Here is a 23,526-nt window from a genome sequence, read left to right as displayed (position 1 = left end):
GTACCCCATACCTCCTCACACAGCCCCCTGGATGCCACAATAACATTTATTCACATGGTCTCCCCACCTCTGTGTACCCCATACCTCCTCACACAGCCCCCTGGATGCCTCAATAACATTTATTCACATGGTCTCCCCACCTCTGTGTACCCCATACCTCCTCACACAGCCCCCTGGATGCCACAATAACATTTATTCACATGGTCTCCCCACCTCTGTGTACCCCATACCTCCTCACACAGCCCCCTGGATGCCTCAATAACATTTATTCACATGGTCTGCACACCTCTGTGTACCCCATACCTCCTCACACAGCCCCCTGGATGCCTCAATAACATTTATTCACATGGTCTCCTCACCTCTGTGTACCCCATACCTCCTCACACAGCCCCCTGGATGCCTCAATAACAATTATTCACATGGTCTCCCCACCTCTGTGTACCCCATACCTCCTCACACAGCCCCCTGGATGCCTCAATAACATTTATTCACATGGTCTCCACACCTCTGTGTACCCCATACCTCCTCACACAGCCCCCTGGATGCCTCAATAACATTTATTCACATGGTCTCCCCACCTCTGTGTACCCCATACCTCCTCACACAGCCCCCTGGATGCCTCAATAACATTTATTCACATGGTCTCCACACCTCTGTGTACCCCATACCTCCTCACACAGCCCCCTGGATGCCTCAATAACAATTATTCACATGGTCTCCCCACCTCTGTGTACCCCATACCTCCTCACACAGCCCCCTGGATGCCTCAATAACATTTATTCACATGGTCTCCCCACCTCTGTGTACCCCATACCTCCTCACACAGCCCCCTGGATGCCTCAATAACATTTATTCACATGGTCTCCACACCTCTGTGTACCCCATACCTCCTCACACAGCCCCCTGGATGCCTCAATAACATTTATTCACATGGTCTCCACACCTCTGTGTACCCCATACCTCCTCACACAGCCCCCTGGATGCCTCAATAACATTTATTCACATGGTCTCCACACCTCTGTGTACCCCATACCTCCTCACACAGCCCCCTGGATGCCTCAATAACAATTATTCACATGGTCTCCCCACCTCTGTGTACCCCATACCTCCTCACACAGCCCCCTGGATGCCTCAATAACATTTATTCACATGGTCTCCCCACCTCTGTGTACCCCATACCTCCTCACACAGCCCCCTGGATGCCACAATAACATTTATTCACATGGTCTCCCCACCTCTGTGTACCCCATACCTCCTCACACAGCCCCCTGGATGCCTCAATAACATTTATTCACATGGTCTCCCCACCTCTGTGTACCCCATACCTCCTCACACAGCCCCCTGGATGCCTCAATAACATTTATTCACATGGTCTCCTCACCTCTGTGTACCCCATACCTCCTCACACAGCCCCCTGGATGCCACAATAACATTTATTCACATGGTCTCCCCACCTCTGTGTACCCCATACCTCCTCACACAGCCCCCTGGATGCCTCAATAACATTTATTCACATGGTCTCCCCACCTCTGTGTACCCCATACCTCCTCACACAGCCCCCTGTATGCCACAATAACATTTATTCACATGGTCTCCCCACCTCTGTGTACCCCATACCTCCTCACACAGCCCCCAGGATGCCTCAATAACATTTATTCACATGGTCTCCCCACCTCTGTGTACCCCATACCTCCTCACACAGCCCCCTGGATGCCTCAATAACATTTATTCACATGGTCTCCCCACCTCTGTGTACCCCATACCTCCTCACACAGCCCCCTGGATGCCTCAATAACATTTATTCACATGGTCTCCTCACCTCTGTGTACCCCATACCTCCTCACACAGCCCCCTGGATGCCTCAATAACATTTATTCACATGGTCTCCCCACCTCTGTGTACCCCATACCTCCTCACACAGCCCCCTGGATGCCTCAATAACATTTATTCACATGGTCTCCCCACCTCTGTGTACCCCATACCTCCTCACACAGCCCCCTGGATGCCTCAATAACATTTATTCACATGGTCTCCCCACCTCTGTGTACCCCATACCTCTTCACACAGCCCCCTGGATGCCACAATAACATTTATTCACATGGTCTCCCCACCTCTGTGTACCCCATACCTCCTCACACAGCCCCCTGGATGCCTCAATAACATTTATTCACATGGTCTCCCCACCTCTGTGTACCCCATACCTCCTCACACAGCCCCCTGGATGCCTCAATAACATTTATTCACATGGTCTCCCCACCTCTGTGTACCCCATACCTCCTCACACAGCCCCCTGTATGCCACAATAACATTTATTCACATGGTCTCCCCACCTCTGTGTACCCCATACCTCCTCACACAGCCCCCTGGATGCCACAATAACATTTATTCACATGGTCTCCCCACCTCTGTGTACCCCATACCTCCTCACACAGCCCCCTGGATGCCTCAATAACATTTATTCACATGGTCTCCCCACCTCTGTGTACCCCATACCTCCTCACACAGCCCCCTGGATGCCTCAATAACATTTATTCACATGGTCTCCCCACCTCTGTGTACCCCATACCTCCTCACACAGCCCCCTGGATGCCTCAATAACATTTATTCACATGGTCTCCCCACCTCTGTGTACCCCATACCTCCTCACACAGCCCCCTGTATGCCACAATAACATTTATTCACATGGTCTCCCCACCTCTGTGTACCCCATACCTCCTCACACAGCCCCCTGGATGCCACAATAACATTTATTCACATGGTCTCCCCACCTCTGTGTACCCCATACCTCCTCACACAGCCCCCTGGATGCCTCAATAACATTTATTCACATGGTCTCCCCACCTCTGTGTACCCCATACCTCCTCACACAGCCCCCTGGATGCCTCAATAACATTTATTCACATGGTCTCCCCACCTCTGTGTACCCCATACCTCCTCACACAGCCCCCTGGATGCCACAATAACATTTATTCACATGGTCTCCCCACCTCTGTGTACCCCATACCTCCTCACACAGCCCCCTGGATGCCTCAATAACATTTATTCACATGGTCTCCCCACCTCTGTGTACCCCATACCTCCTCACACAGCCCCCTGGATGCCTCAATAACAATTATTCACATGGTCTCCCCACCTCTGTGTACCCCATACCTCCTCACACAGCCCCCTGGATGCCACAATAACATTTATTCACATGGTCTCCCCACCTCTGTGTACCCCATACCTCCTCACACAGCCCCCTGGATGCCTCAATAACATTTATTCACATGGTCTCCCCACCTCTGTGTACCCCATACCTCCTCACACAGCCCCCTGGATGCCTCAATAACAATTATTCACATGGTGTCCCCACCTCTGTGTACCCCATACCTCTTCACACAGCCCCCTGGATGCCTCAATAACATTTATTCACATGGTCTCCCCACCTCTGTGTACCCCATACCTCCTCACACAGCCCCCTGGATGCCACAATAACATTTATTCACATGGTCTCCCCACCTCTGTGTACCCCATACCTCCTCACACAGCCCCCTGGATGCCTCAATAACATTTATTCACATGGTCTCCCCACCTCTGTGTACCCCATACCTCCTCACACATCCCCTGTATGCCACAATAACATTTATTCACATGGTCTCCCCACCTCTGTGTACCCCATACCTCCTCACACAGCCCCCTGGATGCCTCAATAACATTTATTCACATGGTCTCCCCACCTCTGTGTACCCCATACCTCCTCACACAGCCCCCTGGATGCCTCAAAAACATTTATTCACATGGTCTCCCCACCTCTGTGTACCCCATACCTCCTCACACAGCCCCCTGGATGCCACAATAACATTTATTCACATGGTCTCCCCACCTCTGTGTACCCCATACCTCCTCACACAGCCCCCTGGATGCCTCAATAACATTTATTCACATGGTCTCCCCACCTCTGTGTACCCCATACCTCCTCACACAGCCCCCTGGATGCCACAATAAAATTTATTCACATGGTCTCCCCACCTCTGTGTACCCCATACCTCCTCACACAGCCCCCTGGATGCCTCAATAACATTTATTCACATGGTCTCCCCACCTCTGTGTACCCCATACCTCCTCACACAGCCCCCTGGATGCCTCAATAACAATTATTCACATGGTCTCCCCACCTCTGTGTACCCCATACCTCCTCACACAGCCCCCTGGATGCCTCAATAACATTTATTCACATGGTCTCCCCACCTCTGTGTACCCCATACCTCCTCACACAGCCCCCTGGATGCCACAATAACATTTATTCACATGGTCTCCCCACCTCTGTGTACCCCATACCTCATCACACAGCCCCCTGGATGCCTCAATAACATTTATTCACATAGTCTCCCCACCTCTGTGTACCCCATACCTCCTCACACAGCCCCCTGTATGCCACAATAACATTTATTCACATGGTCTCCCCACCTCTGTGTACCCCATACCTCCTCACACAGCCCCCTGGATGCCTCAATAACATTTATTCACATGGTCTCCCCACCTCTGTGTACCCCATACCTCCTCACACAGCCCCCTGGATGCCTCAATAACATTTATTCACATGGTCTCCCCACCTCTGTGTACCCCATACCTCCTCACACAGCCCCCTGGATGCCACAATAACATTTATTCACATGGTCTCCCCACCTCTGTGTACCCCATACCTCCTCACACAGCCCCCTGGATGCCTCAATAACATTTATTCACATGGTCTCCCCACCTCTGTGTACCCCATACCTCCTCACACAGCCCCCTGGATGCCTCAATAACATTTATTCACATGGTCTCCCCACCTCTGTGTACCCCATACCTCCTCACACAGCCCCCTGGATGCCTCAATAACATTTATTCACATGGTCTCCCCACCTCTGTGTACCCCATACCTCCTCACACAGCCCCCTGGATGCCTCAATAACATTTATTCACACGGTCTCCTCACCTCTGTGTACCCCATACCTCCTCACACAGCCCCCTGGATGCCTCAATAACAATTATTCACATGGTCTCCCCACCTCTGTGTACCCCATACCTCCTCACACAGCCCCCTGGATGCCTCAATAACAATTATTCACATGGTCTCCCCACCTCTGTGTACCCCATACCTCCTCACACAGCCCCCTGGATGCCTCAATAACATTTATTCACATGGTCTCCCCACCTCTGTGTACCCCATACCTCCTCACACAGCCCCCTGGATGCCTCAATAACATTTATTCACATGGTCTCCCCACCTCTGTGTACCCCATACCTCCTCACACAGCCCCCTGGATGCCTCAATAACATTTATTCACATGGTCTCCCCACCTCTGTGTACCCCATACCTCCTCACACAGCCCCTGGATGCCACAATAACATTTATTCACATGGTGTCCCCACCTCTGTATACCCCATACCTCCTCACACAGCCCCCTGGATGCCTCAATAACATATATTCACATGGTCTCCCCACCTCTGTGTACCCCATACCTCCTCACACAGCCCCCTGGATGCCTCAATAACATTTATTCACATGGTCTCCACACCTCTGTGTACCCCATACCTCCTCACACAGCCCCCTGGATGCCTCAATAACAATTATTCACATGGTCTCCCCACCTCTGTGTACCCCATACCTCCTCACACAGCCCCCTGGATGCCTCAATAACATTTATTCACATGGTCTCCCCACCTCTGTGTACCCCATACCTCCTCACACAGCCCCCTGGATGCCTCAATAACATTTATTCACATGGTCTCCACACCTCTGTGTACCCCATACCTCCTCACACAGCCCCCTGGATGCCTCAATAACATTTATTCACATGGTCTCCACACCTCTGTGTACCCCATACCTCCTCACACAGCCCCCTGGATGCCTCAATAACATTTATTCACATGGTCTCCACACCTCTGTGTACCCCATACCTCCTCACACAGCCCCCTGGATGCCTCAATAACAATTATTCACATGGTCTCCCCACCTCTGTGTACCCCATACCTCCTCACACAGCCCCCTGGATGCCTCAATAACATTTATTCACATGGTCTCCCCACCTCTGTGTACCCCATACCTCCTCACACAGCCCCCTGGATGCCACAATAACATTTATTCACATGGTCTCCCCACCTCTGTGTACCCCATACCTCCTCACACAGCCCCCTGGATGCCTCAATAACATTTATTCACATGGTCTCCCCACCTCTGTGTACCCCATACCTCCTCACACAGCCCCCTGGATGCCTCAATAACATTTATTCACATGGTCTCCTCACCTCTGTGTACCCCATACCTCCTCACACAGCCCCCTGGATGCCACAATAACATTTATTCACATGGTCTCCCCACCTCTGTGTACCCCATACCTCCTCACACAGCCCCCTGGATGCCTCAATAACATTTATTCACATGGTCTCCCCACCTCTGTGTACCCCATACCTCCTCACACAGCCCCCTGTATGCCACAATAACATTTATTCACATGGTCTCCCCACCTCTGTGTACCCCATACCTCCTCACACAGCCCCCAGGATGCCTCAATAACATTTATTCACATGGTCTCCCCACCTCTGTGTACCCCATACCTCCTCACACAGCCCCCTGGATGCCTCAATAACATTTATTCACATGGTCTCCCCACCTCTGTGTACCCCATACCTCCTCACACAGCCCCCTGGATGCCTCAATAACATTTATTCACATGGTCTCCTCACCTCTGTGTACCCCATACCTCCTCACACAGCCCCCTGGATGCCTCAATAACATTTATTCACATGGTCTCCCCACCTCTGTGTACCCCATACCTCCTCACACAGCCCCCTGGATGCCTCAATAACATTTATTCACATGGTCTCCCCACCTCTGTGTACCCCATACCTCCTCACACAGCCCCCTGGATGCCTCAATAACATTTATTCACATGGTCTCCCCACCTCTGTGTACCCCATACCTCTTCACACAGCCCCCTGGATGCCACAATAACATTTATTCACATGGTCTCCCCACCTCTGTGTACCCCATACCTCCTCACACAGCCCCCTGGATGCCTCAATAACATTTATTCACATGGTCTCCCCACCTCTGTGTACCCCATACCTCCTCACACAGCCCCCTGGATGCCTCAATAACATTTATTCACATGGTCTCCCCACCTCTGTGTACCCCATACCTCCTCACACAGCCCCCTGTATGCCACAATAACATTTATTCACATGGTCTCCCCACCTCTGTGTACCCCATACCTCCTCACACAGCCCCCTGGATGCCACAATAACATTTATTCACATGGTCTCCCCACCTCTGTGTACCCCATACCTCCTCACACAGCCCCCTGGATGCCTCAATAACATTTATTCACATGGTCTCCCCACCTCTGTGTACCCCATACCTCCTCACACAGCCCCCTGGATGCCTCAATAACATTTATTCACATGGTCTCCCCACCTCTGTGTACCCCATACCTCCTCACACAGCCCCCTGGATGCCTCAATAACATTTATTCACATGGTCTCCCCACCTCTGTGTACCCCATACCTCCTCACACAGCCCCCTGTATGCCACAATAACATTTATTCACATGGTCTCCCCACCTCTGTGTACCCCATACCTCCTCACACAGCCCCCTGGATGCCACAATAACATTTATTCACATGGTCTCCCCACCTCTGTGTACCCCATACCTCCTCACACAGCCCCCTGGATGCCTCAATAACATTTATTCACATGGTCTCCCCACCTCTGTGTACCCCATACCTCCTCACACAGCCCCCTGGATGCCTCAATAACATTTATTCACATGGTCTCCCCACCTCTGTGTACCCCATACCTCCTCACACAGCCCCCTGGATGCCACAATAACATTTATTCACATGGTCTCCCCACCTCTGTGTACCCCATACCTCCTCACACAGCCCCTGGATGCCTCAATAACATTTATTCACATGGTCTCCCCACCTCTGTGTACCCCATACCTCCTCACACAGCCCCCTGGATGCCTCAATAACAATTATTCACATGGTCTCCCCACCTCTGTGTACCCCATACCTCCTCACACAGCCCCCTGGATGCCACAATAACATTTATTCACATGGTCTCCCCACCTCTGTGTACCCCATACCTCCTCACACAGCCCCCTGGATGCCTCAATAACATTTATTCACATGGTCTCCCCACCTCTGTGTACCCCATACCTCCTCACACAGCCCCCTGGATGCCTCAATAACAATTATTCACATGGTGTCCCCACCTCTGTGTACCCCATACCTCTTCACACAGCCCCCTGGATGCCTCAATAACATTTATTCACATGGTCTCCCCACCTCTGTGTACCCCATACCTCCTCACACAGCCCCCTGGATGCCACAATAACATTTATTCACATGGTCTCCCCACCTCTGTGTACCCCATACCTCCTCACACAGCCCCCTGGATGCCACAATAACATTTATTCACATGGTCTCCCCACCTCTGTGTACCCCATACCTCCTCACACAGCCCCCTGTATGCCACAATAACATTTATTCACATGGTCTCCCCACCTCTGTGTACCCCATACCTCCTCACACAGCCCCCTGGATGCCTCAATAACATTTATTCACATGGTCTCCCCACCTCTGTGTACCCCATACCTCCTCACACAGCCCCCTGGATGCCTCAATAACATTTATTCACATGGTCTCCCCACCTCTGTGTACCCCATACCTCCTCACACAGCCCCCTGGATGCCACAATAACATTTATTCACATGGTCTCCCCACCTCTGTGTACCCCATACCTCCTCACACAGCCCCCTGGATGCCTCAATAACATTTATTCACATGGTCTCCCCACCTCTGTGTACCCCATACCTCCTCACACAGCCCCCTGGATGCCACAATAAAATTTATTCACATGGTCTCCCCACCTCTGTGTACCCCATACCTCCTCACACAGCCCCCTGGATGCCTCAATAACATTTATTCACATGGTCTCCCCACCTCTGTGTACCCCATACCTCCTCACACAGCCCCCTGGATGCCTCAATAACAATTATTCACATGGTCTCCCCACCTCTGTGTACCCCATACCTCCTCACACAGCCCCCTGGATGCCTCAATAACATTTATTCACATGGTCTCCCCACCTCTGTGTACCCCATACCTCCTCACACAGCCCCCTGGATGCCACAATAACATTTATTCACATGGTCTCCCCACCTCTGTGTACCCCATACCTCATCACACAGCCCCCTGGATGCCTCAATAACATTTATTCACATAGTCTCCCCACCTCTGTGTACCCCATACCTCCTCACACAGCCCCCTGTATGCCACAATAACATTTATTCACATGGTCTCCCCACCTCTGTGTACCCCATACCTCCTCACACAGCCCCCTGGATGCCTCAATAACATTTATTCACATGGTCTCCCCACCTCTGTGTACCCCATACCTCCTCACACAGCCCCCTGGATGCCTCAATAACATTTATTCACATGGTCTCCCCACCTCTGTGTACCCCATACCTCCTCACACAGCCCCCTGGATGCCTCAATAACATTTATTCACATGGTCTCCCCACCTCTGTGTACCCCATACCTCCTCACACAGCCCCCTGGATGCCACAATAACATTTATTCACATGGTCTCCCCACCTCTGTGTACCCCATACCTCCTCACACAGCCCCCTGGATGCCTCAATAACATTTATTCACATGGTCTCCCCACCTCTGTGTACCCCATACCTCCTCACACAGCCCCCTGGATGCCTCAATAACATTTATTCACATGGTCTCCTCACCTCTGTGTACCCCATACCTCCTCACACAGCCCCCTGGATGCCTCAATAACATTTATTCACATGGTCTCCCCACCTCTGTGTACCCCATACCTCCTCACACAGCCCCCTGGATGCCTCAATAACATTTATTCACATGGTCTCCCCACCTCTGTGTACCCCATACCTCCTCACACAGCCCCCTGGATGCCACAATAACATTTATTCACATGGTCTCCCCACCTCTGTGTACCCCATACCTCCTCACACAGCCCCCTGGATGCCTCAATAACATTTATTCACATGGTCTCCCCACCTCTGTGTACCCCATACCTCCTCACACAGCCCCCTGGATGCCTCAATAACATTTATTCACATGGTCTCCCCACCTCTGTGTACCCCATACCTCCTCACACAGCCCCCTGGATGCCTCAATAACATTTATTCACATGGTCTCCCCACCTCTGTGTACCCCATACCTCCTCACACAGCCCCCTGGATGCCACAATAACATTTATTCACATGGTCTCCCCACCTCTGTGTACCCCATACCTCCTCACACAGCCCCCTGGATGCCACAATAAAATTTATTCACATGGTCTCCCCACCTCTGTGTACCCCATACCTCCTCACACAGCCCCCTGGATGCCTCAATAACATTTATTCACATGGTCTCCCCACCTCTGTGTACCCCATACCTCCTCACACAGCCCCCTGGATGCCTCAATAACATTTATTCACATGGTCTCCTCACCTCTGTGTACCCCATACCTCCTCACACAGCCCCCTGGATGCCACAATAACATTTATTCACATGGTCTCCCCACCTCTGTGTACCCCATACCTCCTCACACAGCCCCCTGGATGCCACAATAAAATTTATTCACATGGTCTCCCCACCTCTGTGTACCCCATACCTCCTCACACAGCCCCCTGGATGCCTCAATAACATTTATTCACATGGTCTCCCCACCTCTGTGTACCCCATACCTCCTCACACAGCCCCCTGGATGCCTCAATAACAATTATTCACATGGTCTCCCCACCTCTGTGTACCCCATACCTCCTCACACAGCCCCCTGGATGCCTCAATAACATTTATTCACATGGTCTCCCCACCTCTGTGTACCCCATACCTCCTCACACAGCCCCCTGGATGCCACAATAACATTTATTCACATGGTCTCCCCACCTCTGTGTACCCCATACCTCATCACACAGCCCCCTGGATGCCTCAATAACATTTATTCACATGGTCTCCCCACCTCTGTGTACCCCATACCTCCTCACACAGCCCCCTGGATGCCACAATAACATTTATTCACATGGTCTCCCCACCTCTGTGTACCCCATACCTCATCACACAGCCCCCTGGATGCCTCAATAACATTTATTCACATGGTCTCCCCACCTCTGTGTACCCCATACCTCCTCACACAGCCCCCTGGATGCCTCAATAACATTTATTCACATGGTCTCCCCACCTCTGTGTACCCCATACCTCCTCACACAGCCCCCTGGATGCCTCAATAACATTTATTCACATGGTCTCCCCACCTCTGTGTACCCCATACCTCCTCACACAGCCCCCTGGATGCCTCAATAACATTTATTCACATGGTCTCCCCACCTCTGTGTACCCCATACCTCCTCACACAGCCCCCTGGATGCCACAATAACATTTATTCACATGGTCTCCCCACCTCTGTGTACCCCATACCTCATCACACAGCCCCCTGGATGCCTCAATAACATTTATTCACATGGTCTCCCCACCTCTGTGTACCCCATACCTCCTCACACAGCCCCCTGGATGCCTCAATAACATTTATTCACATGGTCTCCCCACCTCTGTGTACCCCATACCTCCTCACACAGCCCCCTGGATGCCTCAATAACATTTATTCACATGGTCTCCCCACCTCTGTGTACCCCATACCTCCTCACACAGCCCCCTGGATGCCTCAATAACATTTATTCACATGGTCTCCCCACCTCTGTGTACCCCATACCTCCTCACAAAGCCCCCTGGATGCCACAATAACATTTATTCACATGGTCTCCCCACCTCTGTGTACCCCATACCTCATCACACAGCCCCCTGGATGCCTCAATAACATTTATTCACACGGTCTCCCCACCTCTGTGTACCCCATACCTCCTCACACAGCCCCCTGGATGCCACAATAACATTTATTCACATGGTCTCCCCACCTCTGTGTACCCCATACCTCATCACACAGCCCCCTGGATGCCTCAATAACATTTATTCACATGGTCTCCCCACCTCTGTGTACCCCATACCTCCTCACACAGCCCCCTGGATGCCACAATAACATTTATTCACACGGTCTCCTCACCTCTGTGCAGTGAGCCCAGGATCAGCATCAGTCCTCCTGTCCCGCCCCTTCCGGTGACGTCATGAGGTAAAAAAAAAAATAACTCCTCCCCCCCACAAGAATTCAACTCTAAACTTGACGCCACCATTAAAAGCCGGAGACCGGGAACTGCAGAGACGACACTGAGGTATTTTGGGGCACAGATGAGTGGATGTTCCTGCAGGGGGCGCTGCATGTGTGAGAGTCCCACAGGGAACAGGGGGAGGTTGTATTTGGAGGGGACTGGAGTCTGAGGAGGAGGGAGCGCTGTTATATGTATGGGACGGGAGTCTGGGGAGGAGGGAGTGCTGTTATATGTATGGACTGGAGTCTGGGGAGGAGGGAGCGCTGTTATATGTATGGACTGGAGTCTGGGGAGGAGGGAGTGCTGTTATATGTATGGACTGGAGTCTGGGGAGGAGGGAGCGCTGTTATATGTATGGACTGGAGTCTGGGGAGGAGGGAGTGCTGTTATATGTATGGACTGGAGTCTGGGGAGGAGGGAGCGCTGTTATATGTATGGACTGGAGTCTGGGGAGGAGGGAGCGCTGTTATATGTATGGACTGGAGTCTGGGGAGGAGGGAGTGCTGTTATATGTATGGACTGGAGTCTAGGGAGGAGGGAGTGCTGTTATATGTATGGACTGGAGTCTGTCTGGGGAGGAGGGAGTGCTGTTATATGTATGGGACTGGAGTCTGTCTGGGGAGGAGGGAGTGCTGTTATATGTATGGACTGGAGTCTTCCTGGGAAGGAGGGAGTGCTGTTATATGTATGGACTGGTGTCTGTCTGGGGAGGAGGGAGTGCTGTTATATGTATGGACTGGAGTCTGGGGAGGGGGGAGCGCTGTTATATGTATGGACTGGAGTCTGTCTGGGGAGGAGGGAGTGCTGTTATATGTATGGGACTGGAGTCTGTCTGGGGAGGAGGGAGCGCTGTTATATGTATGGACTGGAGTCTGCCTGGGGAGGGGGGAGTGCTGTTATATGTATGGACTGGAGTCTGTCTGGGGAGGAGGGAGTGCTATTATATGTATGGACTGGAGTCTGGGGAGGGGGGAGCGCTGTTATATGTATGGACTGGAGTCTGTCTGGGGAGGAGGGAGTGCTGTTATATGTATGGGACTGGAGTCTGTCTGGGGAGGAGGGAGCGCTGTTATATGTATGGACTGGAGTCTTCCTGGGAAGGAGGGAGTGCTGTTATATGTATGGACTGGAGTCTGTCTGGGGAGGAGGGAGTGCTATTATATGTATGGACTGGAGTCTGCCTGGGGAGGAGGGAGTGCTGTTATATGTATGGACTGGAGTCTGGGGAGGAGAGAGTGCTGTTATATGTATGGACTGGATTCTGGGGAGGAGGGAGTGCTGTTATATGTATGGACTGGAGTCTGCCTGGGGAGGAGGGAGTGCTGTTATATGTATGGACTGGAGTCTGGGGAGGAGAGAGTGCTGTTATATGTATGGACTGGAGTCTGGGGAGGAGGGAGTGCTGTTATATGTATGGACTGGAGTCTGCCTGGGGAGGAGGGAGTGCTGTTATATGTATGGACTGGAGTCTGGGGAGGAGGGAGTGCTGTTATATGTATGGGACTGGATTCTGGGGAGGAGGGAGTGCTGTTATATGTATGGACTGGAGTCTGGGGAGGAGGGAGTGCTGTTATATGTATGGACTGGAGTCTGGGGAGGAGGGAGTGCTGTTATATGTATGGACTGGAGTCTGGGGAGGAGGGAGTGCTGTTATATGTATGGGCTGGAGTATGCCTGGGGAGGAGGGAGTGCTGTTATATGTATGGGACTGGATTCTGGGGAGGAGGGAGCGCTGTTATATGTATGGACTGGAGTCTGGGGAGGAGGGAGCGCTGTTATATGTATGGACTGGAGTCTGGGGAGGAGGGAGTGCTGTTATATGTATGGACTGGAGTCTGCCTGGGGAGGAGGGAGTGCTGTTATATGTATGGGACTGGAGTCTGCCTGGGGAGGAGGGAGTGCTGTTATATGTATGGGACTGGAGTCTGCCTGGGGAGGAGGGAGTGCTGTTATATGTATGGACTGGAGTCTGGGGAGGAGGGAGTGCTGTTATATGTATGGACTGGAGTCTGGGGAGGAGGGAGTGCTGTTATATGTATGGACTGGAGTCTGGGGAGGAGGGAGTGCTGTTATATGTATGGGCTGGAGTATGCCTGGGGAGGAGGGAGTGCTGTTATATGTATGGACTGGAGTATGCCTGGGGAGGAGGGAGCGCTGTTATATGTATGGACTGGAGTATGCCTGGGGAGGAGGGAGCGCTGTTATATGTATGGGACTGGAGTCTGGGGAGGAGGGAGTGCTGTTATATGTATGGGACTGGAGTCTGGGGAGGAGGGAGTGCTGTTATATGTATGGGCTGGAGTATGCCTGGGGAGGAGGGAGTGCTGTTATATGTATGGACTGGAGTATGCCTGGGGAGGAGGGAGTGCTGTTATATGTATGGACTGGAGTATGCCTGGGGAGGAGGGAGCGCTGTTATATGTATGGACTGGAGTATGCCTGGGGAGGAGGGAGCGCTGTTATATGTGTGGACTGGAGTCTGGGGAGGAGGGAGTGCTGTTATATGTATGGGCTGGAGTATGCCTGGGGAGGAGGGAGTGCTGTTATATGTATGGACTGGAGTATGCCTGGGGAGGAGGGAGTGCTGTTATATGTATGGACTGGAGTATGCCTGGGGAGGAGGGAGTGCTGTTATATGTATGGGACTGGAGTCTGCCTGGGGAGGAGGGAGTGCTGTTATATGTATGGACTGGAGTCTGGGGAGGAGGGAGTGCTGTTATATGTATGGACTGGAGTCTGGGGAGGAGGGAGTGCTGTTATATGTATGGACTGGAGTCTGGGGAGGAGGGAGTGCTGTTATATGTATGGGACTGGAGTCTGCCTGGGGAGGAGGGAGTGCTGTTATATGTATGGACTGGAGTCTGCCTGGGGAGGAGGGAGTGCTGTTATATGTATGGACTGGATTCTGGGGAGGAGGGAGTGCTGTTATATGTATGGACTGGAGTCTGCCTGGGGAGGAGGGAGCGCTGTTATATGTATGGACTGGATTCTGGGGAGGAGGGAGTGCTGTTATATGTATGGACTGGAGTCTGCCTGGGGAGGGGGGAGTGCTGTTATATGTATGGACTGGATTCTGGGGAGGAGGGAGTGCTGTTATATGTATGGACTGGAGTCTGCCTGGGGAGGAGGGAGTGCTGTTATATGTATGGACTGGAGTCTGGGGAGGAGGGAGTGCTGTTATATGTATGGGACTGGAGTCTTCCTGGGGAGGGGGGAGTGCTGTTATATGTATGGACTGGATTCTGGGGAGGAGGGAGTGCTGTTATATGTATGGACTGGAGTCTGCCTGGGGAGGAGGGAGCGCTGTTATATGTATGGACTGGATTCTGGGGAGGAGGGAGTGCTGTTATATGTATGGACTGGAGTCTGCCTGGGGAGGGGGGAGTGCTGTTATATGTATGGACTGGATTCTGGGGAGGAGGGAGTGCTGTTATATGTATGGACTGGAGTCTGCCTGGGGAGGAGGGAGTGCTGTTATATGTATGGACTGGAGTTTGGGAAGGAGGGAGTGCTGTTATATGTATGGGACTGGAGTCTGCCTGGGGAGGGGGGAGTGCTGTTATATGTATGGACTGGATTCTGGGGAGGAGGGAGTGCTGTTATATGTATGGACTGGAGTCTGCCTGGGGAGGAGGGAGTGCTGTTATATGTATGGACTGGAGTCTGCCTGGGGAGGGGGGAGTGCTGTTATATGTATGGACTGGATTCTGGGGAGGAGGGAGTGCTGTTATATGTATGGACTGGAGTCTGCCTGGGAAGGAGGGAGTGCTGTTATATGTATGGGACTGGATTCTGGGGAGGAGGGAGTGCTGTTATATGTATGGACTGGATTCTGGGGAGGAGGGAGTGCTGTTATATGTATGGACTGGAGTCTGGGGAGGAGGGAGTGCTGTTATATGTATGGACTGGAGTCTGCCTGGGGAGGGGGGAGTGCTGTTATATGTATGGACTGGATTCTGGGGAGGAGGGAGCGCTGTTATATGTATGGGACTGGAGTCTGGGAAGGAGGGAGTGCTGTTATATGTATGGACTGGAGTCTGCCTGGGGAGGAGGGAGCGCTGTTATATGTATGGGACTGGAGTCTGGGAAGGAGGGAGTGCTGTTATATGTATGGACTGGAGTCTGGGGAGGAGGGAGTGCTGTTATATGTATGGACTGGATTCTGGGGAGGAGGGAGTGCTGTTATATGTATGGACTGGAGTCTGGGGAGGAGGGAGTGCTGTTATATGTATGGACTGTAGTCTGGGGAGGAGGGAGTGCTGTTATATGTATGGACTGGAGTCTGCCTGGGGAGGAGGGAGTGCTGTTATATGTATGGACTGGAGTCTGCCTGGGGAGGAGGGAGTGCTGTTATATGTATGGACTGGAGTCTGCCTGGGGAGGAGGGAGTGCTGTTATATGTATGGACTGGAGTCTGCCTGGGGAGGAGGGAGTGCTGTTATATGTATGGACTGGAGTCTGGGGAGGAGGGAGTGCTGTTATATGTATGGACTGGAGTCTGGGGAGGAGGGAGCGCTGTTATATGTATGGACTGGAGTCTGCCTGGGGAGGAGGGAGTGCTGTTATATGTATGGGACTGGAGTCTGGGAAGGAGGGAGCGCTGTTATATGTATGGACTGGAGTCTGCCTGGGGAGGAGGGAGTGCTGTTATATGTATGGGACTGGAGTCTGGGAAGGAGGGAGCGCTGTTATATGTATGGACTGGAGTCTGCCTGGGGAGGAGGGAGTGCTGTTATATGTATGGACTGGAGTCTGCCTGGGGAGGGGGGAGCGCTGTTTTATGTATGGACTGGAGTCTGTCTGGGGAGGAGGGAGCGCTGTTATATGTATGGACTGGAGTCTGCCTGGGGAGGAGGGAGCGCTGTTATATGTATGGACTGGAGTCTACTTGGGGAGGAGGGAGTGCTGTTATATGTATGGGACTGGAGTCTGGGGAGGAGGGAGTGCTGTTATATGTATGGACTGGAGTCTACCTGGGGAGGGGGGAGTGCTGTTATATGTATGGGACTGGAGTCTGGGGAGGAGGGAGTGCTGTTATATGTATGGACTGGAGTCTGCCTGGGGAGGAGGGAGTGCTGTTATATGTATGGACTGGAGTCTACCTGGGGAGGGGGGAGTGCTGTTATATGTATGGGACTGGAGTCTGGGGAGGAGGGAGTGCTGTTATATGTATGGACTGGAGTCTGCCTGGGGAGGAGGGAGCGCTGTTATATGTATGGACTGGAGTCTACCTGGGGAGGGGGGAGTGCTGTTATATGTATGGGACTGGAGTCTGGGAAGGAGGGAGTGCTGTTATATGTATGGACTGGAGTCTGGGAAGGAGGGAGTGCTGTTATATGTATGGGACTGGAGTCTGCCTGGGGAGGAGGGAGTGCTGTTATATGTATGGACTGGAGTCTACCTGGGGAGGGGGGAGTGCTGTTATATGTATGGGACTGGAGTCTGGGAAGGAGGGAGTGCTGTTATATGTGTGGGACTGGAGTCTGCCTGGGGAGGAGGGAGTGCTGTTATATGTATGGACTGGAGTCTGCCTGGGGAGGAGGGAGCGCTGTTATATGTATGGACTGGAGTCTACCTGGGGAGGGGGGAGTGCTGTTATATGTATGGGACTGGAGTCTGGGAAGGAGGGAGTGCTGTTATATGTATGGACTGGAGTCTGGGAAGGAGGGAGTGCTGTTATATGTATGGGACTGGAGTCTGCCTGGGGAGGAGGGAGTGCTGTTATATGTATGGACTGGAGTCTACCTGGGGAGGGGGGAGTGCTGTTATATGTATGGGACTGGAGTCTGGGAAGGAGGGAGTGCTGTTATATGTATGGGACTGGAGTCTGGGAAGGAGGGAGTGCTGTTATATGTATGGACTGGAGTCTGCCTGGGGAGGAGGGAGTGCTGTTATATGTATGGGACTGGAGTCTGCCTGGGGAGGAGGGAGTGCTGTTATATGTATGGGACTGGAGTCTGCCTGGGGAGGAGGGAGTGCTGTTATATGTATGGACTGGAGTCTGCCTGGGGAGGGGGGAGTGCTGTTATATGTATGGGACTGGAGTCTGCCTGGGGAGGAGGGAGTGCTGTTTAATGTATGGACTGGTGTCTGCCTGGGGAGGAGGAAGTGCTGTTATATGTATGGGACTGGAGTCTGCCTGGGGAGGAGGGAGTGCTGTTATATGTATGGGACTGGAGTCTGTCTGGGGAGGAGGGAGTGCTGTTATATGTATGGACTGGAGTCTGCCTGGGGAGGAGGGAGTGCTGTTATATGTATGGACTGGAGTCTGTCTGGGGAGGAGGGAGTGCTGTTATATGTATGGGACTGGAGTCTGCCTGGGGAGGAGGGAGTGCTGTTATATGTATGGACTGGTGTCTGCCTGGGGAGGAGGGAGTGCTGTTATATGTATGGGACTGGAGTCTGTCTGGGGAGGAGGGAGTGCTGTTATATGTATGGGACTGGAGTCTGCCTGGGGAGGAGGGAGTGCTGTTATATGTATGGGACTGGAGTCTGTCTGGGGAGGAGGGAGTGCTGTTATATGTATGGACTGGAGTCTGCCTGGGGAGGAGGGAGTGCTGTTATATGTATGGACTGGAGTCTGTCTGGGGAGGAGGGAGTGCTGTTATATGTATGGGACTGGAGTCTGCCTGGGGAGGAGGGAGTGCTGTTATATGTATGGACTGGTGTCTGCCTGGGGAGGAGGGAGTGCTGTTATATGTATGGACTGGAGTCTGTCTGGGGAGGAGGGAGTGCTGTTATATGTATGGGACTGGAGTCTGCCTGGGGAGGAGGGAGTGCTGTTATATGTATGGACTGGTGTCTGCCTGGGGAGGAGGGAGTGCTGTTATATGTATGGGACTGGAGTCTGCCTGGGGAGGAGGGAGTGCTGTTATATGTTGTGATACAAATGGGATATGCATGAGTGAGAGACTGGTATAGATAGGCATCCAGTCAATAAGGTAGTGATTGCAGTACATTGAAACATTCATTTGGATACTATGGATTGTGACCGGAATCTGAACTTTTCCTACCATGAGGAGAGCACACACTCAGGAATGTGAGAAGCAACCACCTGCTCAGGCATTGTTGTGGGAGTTGGAAGGGAGGAATGTGAGAACCAAACCAACTCAGATAAAGGAGGAATGTGAAAAAAAACAAGTTACTGCGCATGTCAGTGCGTGATCATTCCAATTAATATTATAAAAAGTACTGACCTCCTCAGCGGGTAGGGACTTTCCAGACGATTCAAGTGGACGCACTTAGTCTGTGATGCTGACCGAGGAAAACCCCTTCCCGCTGATCGAGGTCCCCCGATGCGAAGGGTGATGCTACAATAACTCGGTAATTATTATTGATGCTGAAATCTTTCATGTCATAACTGTCATTTTTTTTTAAATCTTGAGACTATTCATGTGCTATGTAAAACAAAATGATTGCTTGCTGAAATAAAAGATTGTCAATAATCTTTGCCTGGTTGGGATGTCAGTGAGCGCTACGTAAGTTAAGGTAAATAACCTAATTTGGGAGAAAATTTAGCAAGACATAAATATGGACTGGAGTCTACCTGGGGAGGAGGGAGTGCTGTTATATGTATGGGACTGGAGGTCTGTCTGGTGAGGAGGGAGCGCTGTTATATGTATGGGACTGGAGGTCTGTCTGGGGAGGAGGGAGTGCTGTTATATGTATGGACTGGAGTCTGCCTGGGGAGGAGGGAGTGCTGTTATATGTATGGACTGGAGTCTGCCTGGGGAGGAGGGAGTGCTGTTATATGTATGGACTGGAGGTCTGTCTGGTGAGGAGGGAGCGCTGTTATATGTATGGGACTGGAGTCTGCCTGGGGAGGAGGGAGTGCTGTTATATGTATGGACTGGAGTCTGTCTGGGGAGGAGGGAGTGCTGTTATATGTATGGACTGGAGTCTGGGGAGGGGGGAGCGCTGTTATATGTATGGACTGGAGTCTGGGGAGGAGGGAGTGCTGTTATATGTATGGACTGGAGTCTGGGGAGGAGGGAGTGCTGTTATATGTATGGGACTGGAGGTCTGTCTGGGGAGGAGGGAGTGCTGTTATATGTATGGACTGGAGGTCTGTCTGGTGAGGAGGGAGTGCTGTTATATGTATGGGACTGGAGTCTGTCTGGGGAGGAGGGAGTGCTGTTATATGTATGGACTGGAGGTCTGTCTGGGGAGGAGGGAGTGCTGTTATATGTATGGACTGGAGTCTGCCTGGGGAGGAGGGAGTGCTGTTATATGTTTGGACTGGATTCTGGGGAGGAGGGAGTGCTGTTATATGTATGGGACTGGAGTCTGCCTGGGGAGGAGGGAGTGCTGTTATATGTATGGGACTGGAGGTCTGTCTGGGGAGGAGGGAGTGCTGTTATATGTATGGACTGGAGTCTGCCTGGGGAGGAGGGAGTGCTGTTATATGTTTGGACTGGATTCTGGGGAGGAGGGAGTGCTGTTATATGTATGGGACTGGAGTCTGCCTGGGGAGGAGGGAGTGCTGTTATATGTATGGGACTGGAGTCTGGGGAGGAGGGAGTGCTGTTATATGTATGGGACTGGAGTCTGCCTGGGGAGGAGGGAGTGCTGTTATATGTATGGGACTGGAGTCTGCCTGGGGAGGAGGGAGTGCTGTTATATGTATGGGACTGGAGTCTGCCTGGGGAGGAGGGAGTGCTGTTATATGTATGGACTGGAGTCTGTCTGGGGAGGAGGGAGTGCTGTTATATGTATGGACTGGAGTCTGCCTGGGGAGGAGGGAGTGCTGTTATATGTTTGGACTGGATTCTGGGGAGGAGGGAGTGCTGTTATATGTATGGGACTGGAGTCTGCCTGGGGAGGAGGGAGTGCTGTTATATGTATGGGACTGGAGTCTGGGGAGGAGGGAGTGCTGTTATATGTATGGGACTGGAGTCTGCCTGGGGAGGAGGGAGTGCTGTTATATGTATGGACTGGAGTCTGGGGAGGAGGGAGTGCTGTTATATGTATGGACTGGAGTCTGCCTGGGGAGGAGGGAGCGCTGTTTTATGTATGGGACTGGAGTCTGCCTGGGGAAGAGGGAGTGCTGTTATATGTATGGGACTGGAGTCTGCCTGGGGAGGAGGGAGTGCTGTTATATGTATGGGACTGGAGTCAGTCTGGGGACGAGGGAGCGCTGTTATATGTATGGACTGGAGTCTGCCTGGGGAGGAGGGAGTGCTGTTATATGTATGGACTGGAGTCTCTGGGGAGGAGGGAGTGCTGTTATATGTATGGACTGGAGTCTAGGGAGGAGGGAGTGCTGTTATATGTATTGGACTGGAGTCTGCCTGGGGAGGAGGGAGTGCTGTTATATGTATGGGACTGGAGTCTGCCTGGGGAGGAGGGAGTGCTGTTATATGTAGGGGACTGGAGTCTGCCTGGGGAGGAGGGAGTGCTGTTATATGTATGGACTGGAGTCTGTCTGGGGAGGAGGGAGTGCTGTTATATGTATGGACTGGAGTCTAGGGAGGAGGGAGTGCTGTTATATGTATGGACTGGAGTCTGCCTGGGGAGGAGGGAGTGCTGTTATATGTATGGACTGGAGTCTGTCTGGGGAGGAGGGAGTGCTGTTATATGTATGGACTGGAGTCTAGGGAGGAGGGAGTGCTGTTATATGTAGGGGACTGGAGTCTGCCTGGGGAGGAGGGAGTGCTGTTATATGTATGGACTGGAGTCTGTCTGGGGAGGAGGGAGTGCTGTTATATGTATGGACTGGAGTCTAGGGAGGAGGGAGTGCTGTTATATGTATGGGACTGGAGTCTGCCTGGGGAGGAGGTAGTGCTGTTATATGTATGGACTGGAGTCTGCCTGGGGAGGAGGGAGTGCTGTTATATGTATGGGACTGGAGTCTGGGAAGGAGGGAGTGCTGTTATATGTATGGACTGGAGTCTGCCTGGGGAGGAGGGAGTGCTGTTATATGTATGGGACTGGAGTCTGGGAAGGAGGGAGTGCTGTTATATGTAGGGGACTGGAGTCTGCCTGGGGAGGAGGGAGTGCTGTTATATGTATGGACTGGAGTCTGTCTGAGGAGGAGGGAGTGCTGTTATATGTATGGACTGGAGTCTGCCTGGGGAGGAGGGAGTGCTGTTATATGTATGGGACTGGAGTCTGGGAAGGAGGGAGTGCTGTTATATGTAGGGGACTGGAGTCTGCCTGGGGAGGAGGGAGTGCTGTTATATGTATGGACTGGAGTCTGTCTGAGGAGGAGGGAGTGCTGTTATATGTATGGACTGGAGTCTGCCTGGGGAGGAGGGAGTGCTGTTATATGTATGGGGCTGGAGCCTCCCTGGGGAGGAGGGAGTGCTGTTATATGTATGCACTCGAGTCTGCCTGGGGAGGAGGGAGCGCTGTTATATGTATGGGACTGGAGTCTGGGGAGGAGGGAGTGCTGTTATATGTATGGACTGGAGTCTGGGGAGGAGGGAGCGCTGTTATATGTATGGGACTGGAGTCTGCCTGGGGAGGACGAAGCGCTGTTATATGTATGGGACAGGAGTCTGCCTGAGTAGGAGGGAGTGCTGTTATATGTATGGGTCTGGAGTCTGGGGAGGAGGGAGTGCTGTGATATATATGGATTGGAGTCTGCCTGGGGAGGAGGGAGTGCTGTTATATGTATGGACTGGAGTCTGGGAAGGAGGGAGTGCTGTTATATGTATGGACTGGAGTCTGCCTGGGGAGGGGGGAGTGCTGTTATATGTATGGACTGGAGTCTGCCTGGGGAGGAAGGAGTGCTGTTATATGTATGGACTGGAGTTTGGGGAGGAGGGAGCGCTGTTATATGTATGGACTGGAGTCTGCCTGGGGAGGAGGGAGTGCTGTTATATGTATGGACTGGAGTCTGCCTGGGGAGGAGGGAGCGCTGTTATATGTATGGGACTGGAGTCTGCCTGGGGAGGAGGGAGTGCTGTTATATGTATGGACTGGAGTCTGGGGAGGAGAGAGTGCTGTTATGTGTATGGACTGGAGTCTGCCTGGGGAGGAGGGAGTGCTGTTATATGTATGGACTGGAGTCTGGGGAGGAGAGAGTGCTGTTATGTGTATGGACTGGAGTCTGCCTGGGGAGGGGGGAGTGCTGTTATATGTATGGACTGGAGTCTGCCTGGGGAGGAGGGAGCGCTGTTATATGTATGGACTGGAGTCTGGGGAGGAGGGAGCGCTGTTATATGTATGGACTGGAGTCTGCCTGGGGAGGAGGGAGCGCTGTTATATGTATGGGACTGGAGTCTGCCTGGGGAGGAGGGAGCGCTGTTATATGTATGGACTGGAGTCTGGGGAGGAGGGAGTGCTGTTATATGTAAGGACTGGAGTCTGG

General features: G+C 52.3%; 1 protein-coding gene across 1 annotated transcript in view; it reads right to left on the bottom strand.

Moving 5' to 3' along the window:
• Positions 1–12,208, bottom strand: part of LOC141073526 (uncharacterized) — a 66,095-nt gene extending 53,887 nt beyond the window's left edge. The window contains exon 1 of the mRNA XM_073560791.1: positions 12,110–12,208. The gene's annotated coding sequence lies outside the window, so the exon portion shown is untranslated. The remainder of the gene's footprint in view (positions 1–12,109) is intronic.
• Positions 12,209–23,526: the final 11,318 nt, after the last annotated feature.

Source organism: Dendrobates tinctorius, unplaced genomic scaffold (genome assembly GCF_039654945.1).
Source record: "Dendrobates tinctorius isolate UK_male_01 unplaced genomic scaffold, ASM3965494v1 ptg000305l, whole genome shotgun sequence".
In the NCBI taxonomy this organism is placed as follows: Eukaryota; Metazoa; Chordata; class Amphibia; order Anura; family Dendrobatidae; genus Dendrobates; species Dendrobates tinctorius.
This window is presented reverse-complemented; position numbering and strand designations above follow the sequence as displayed.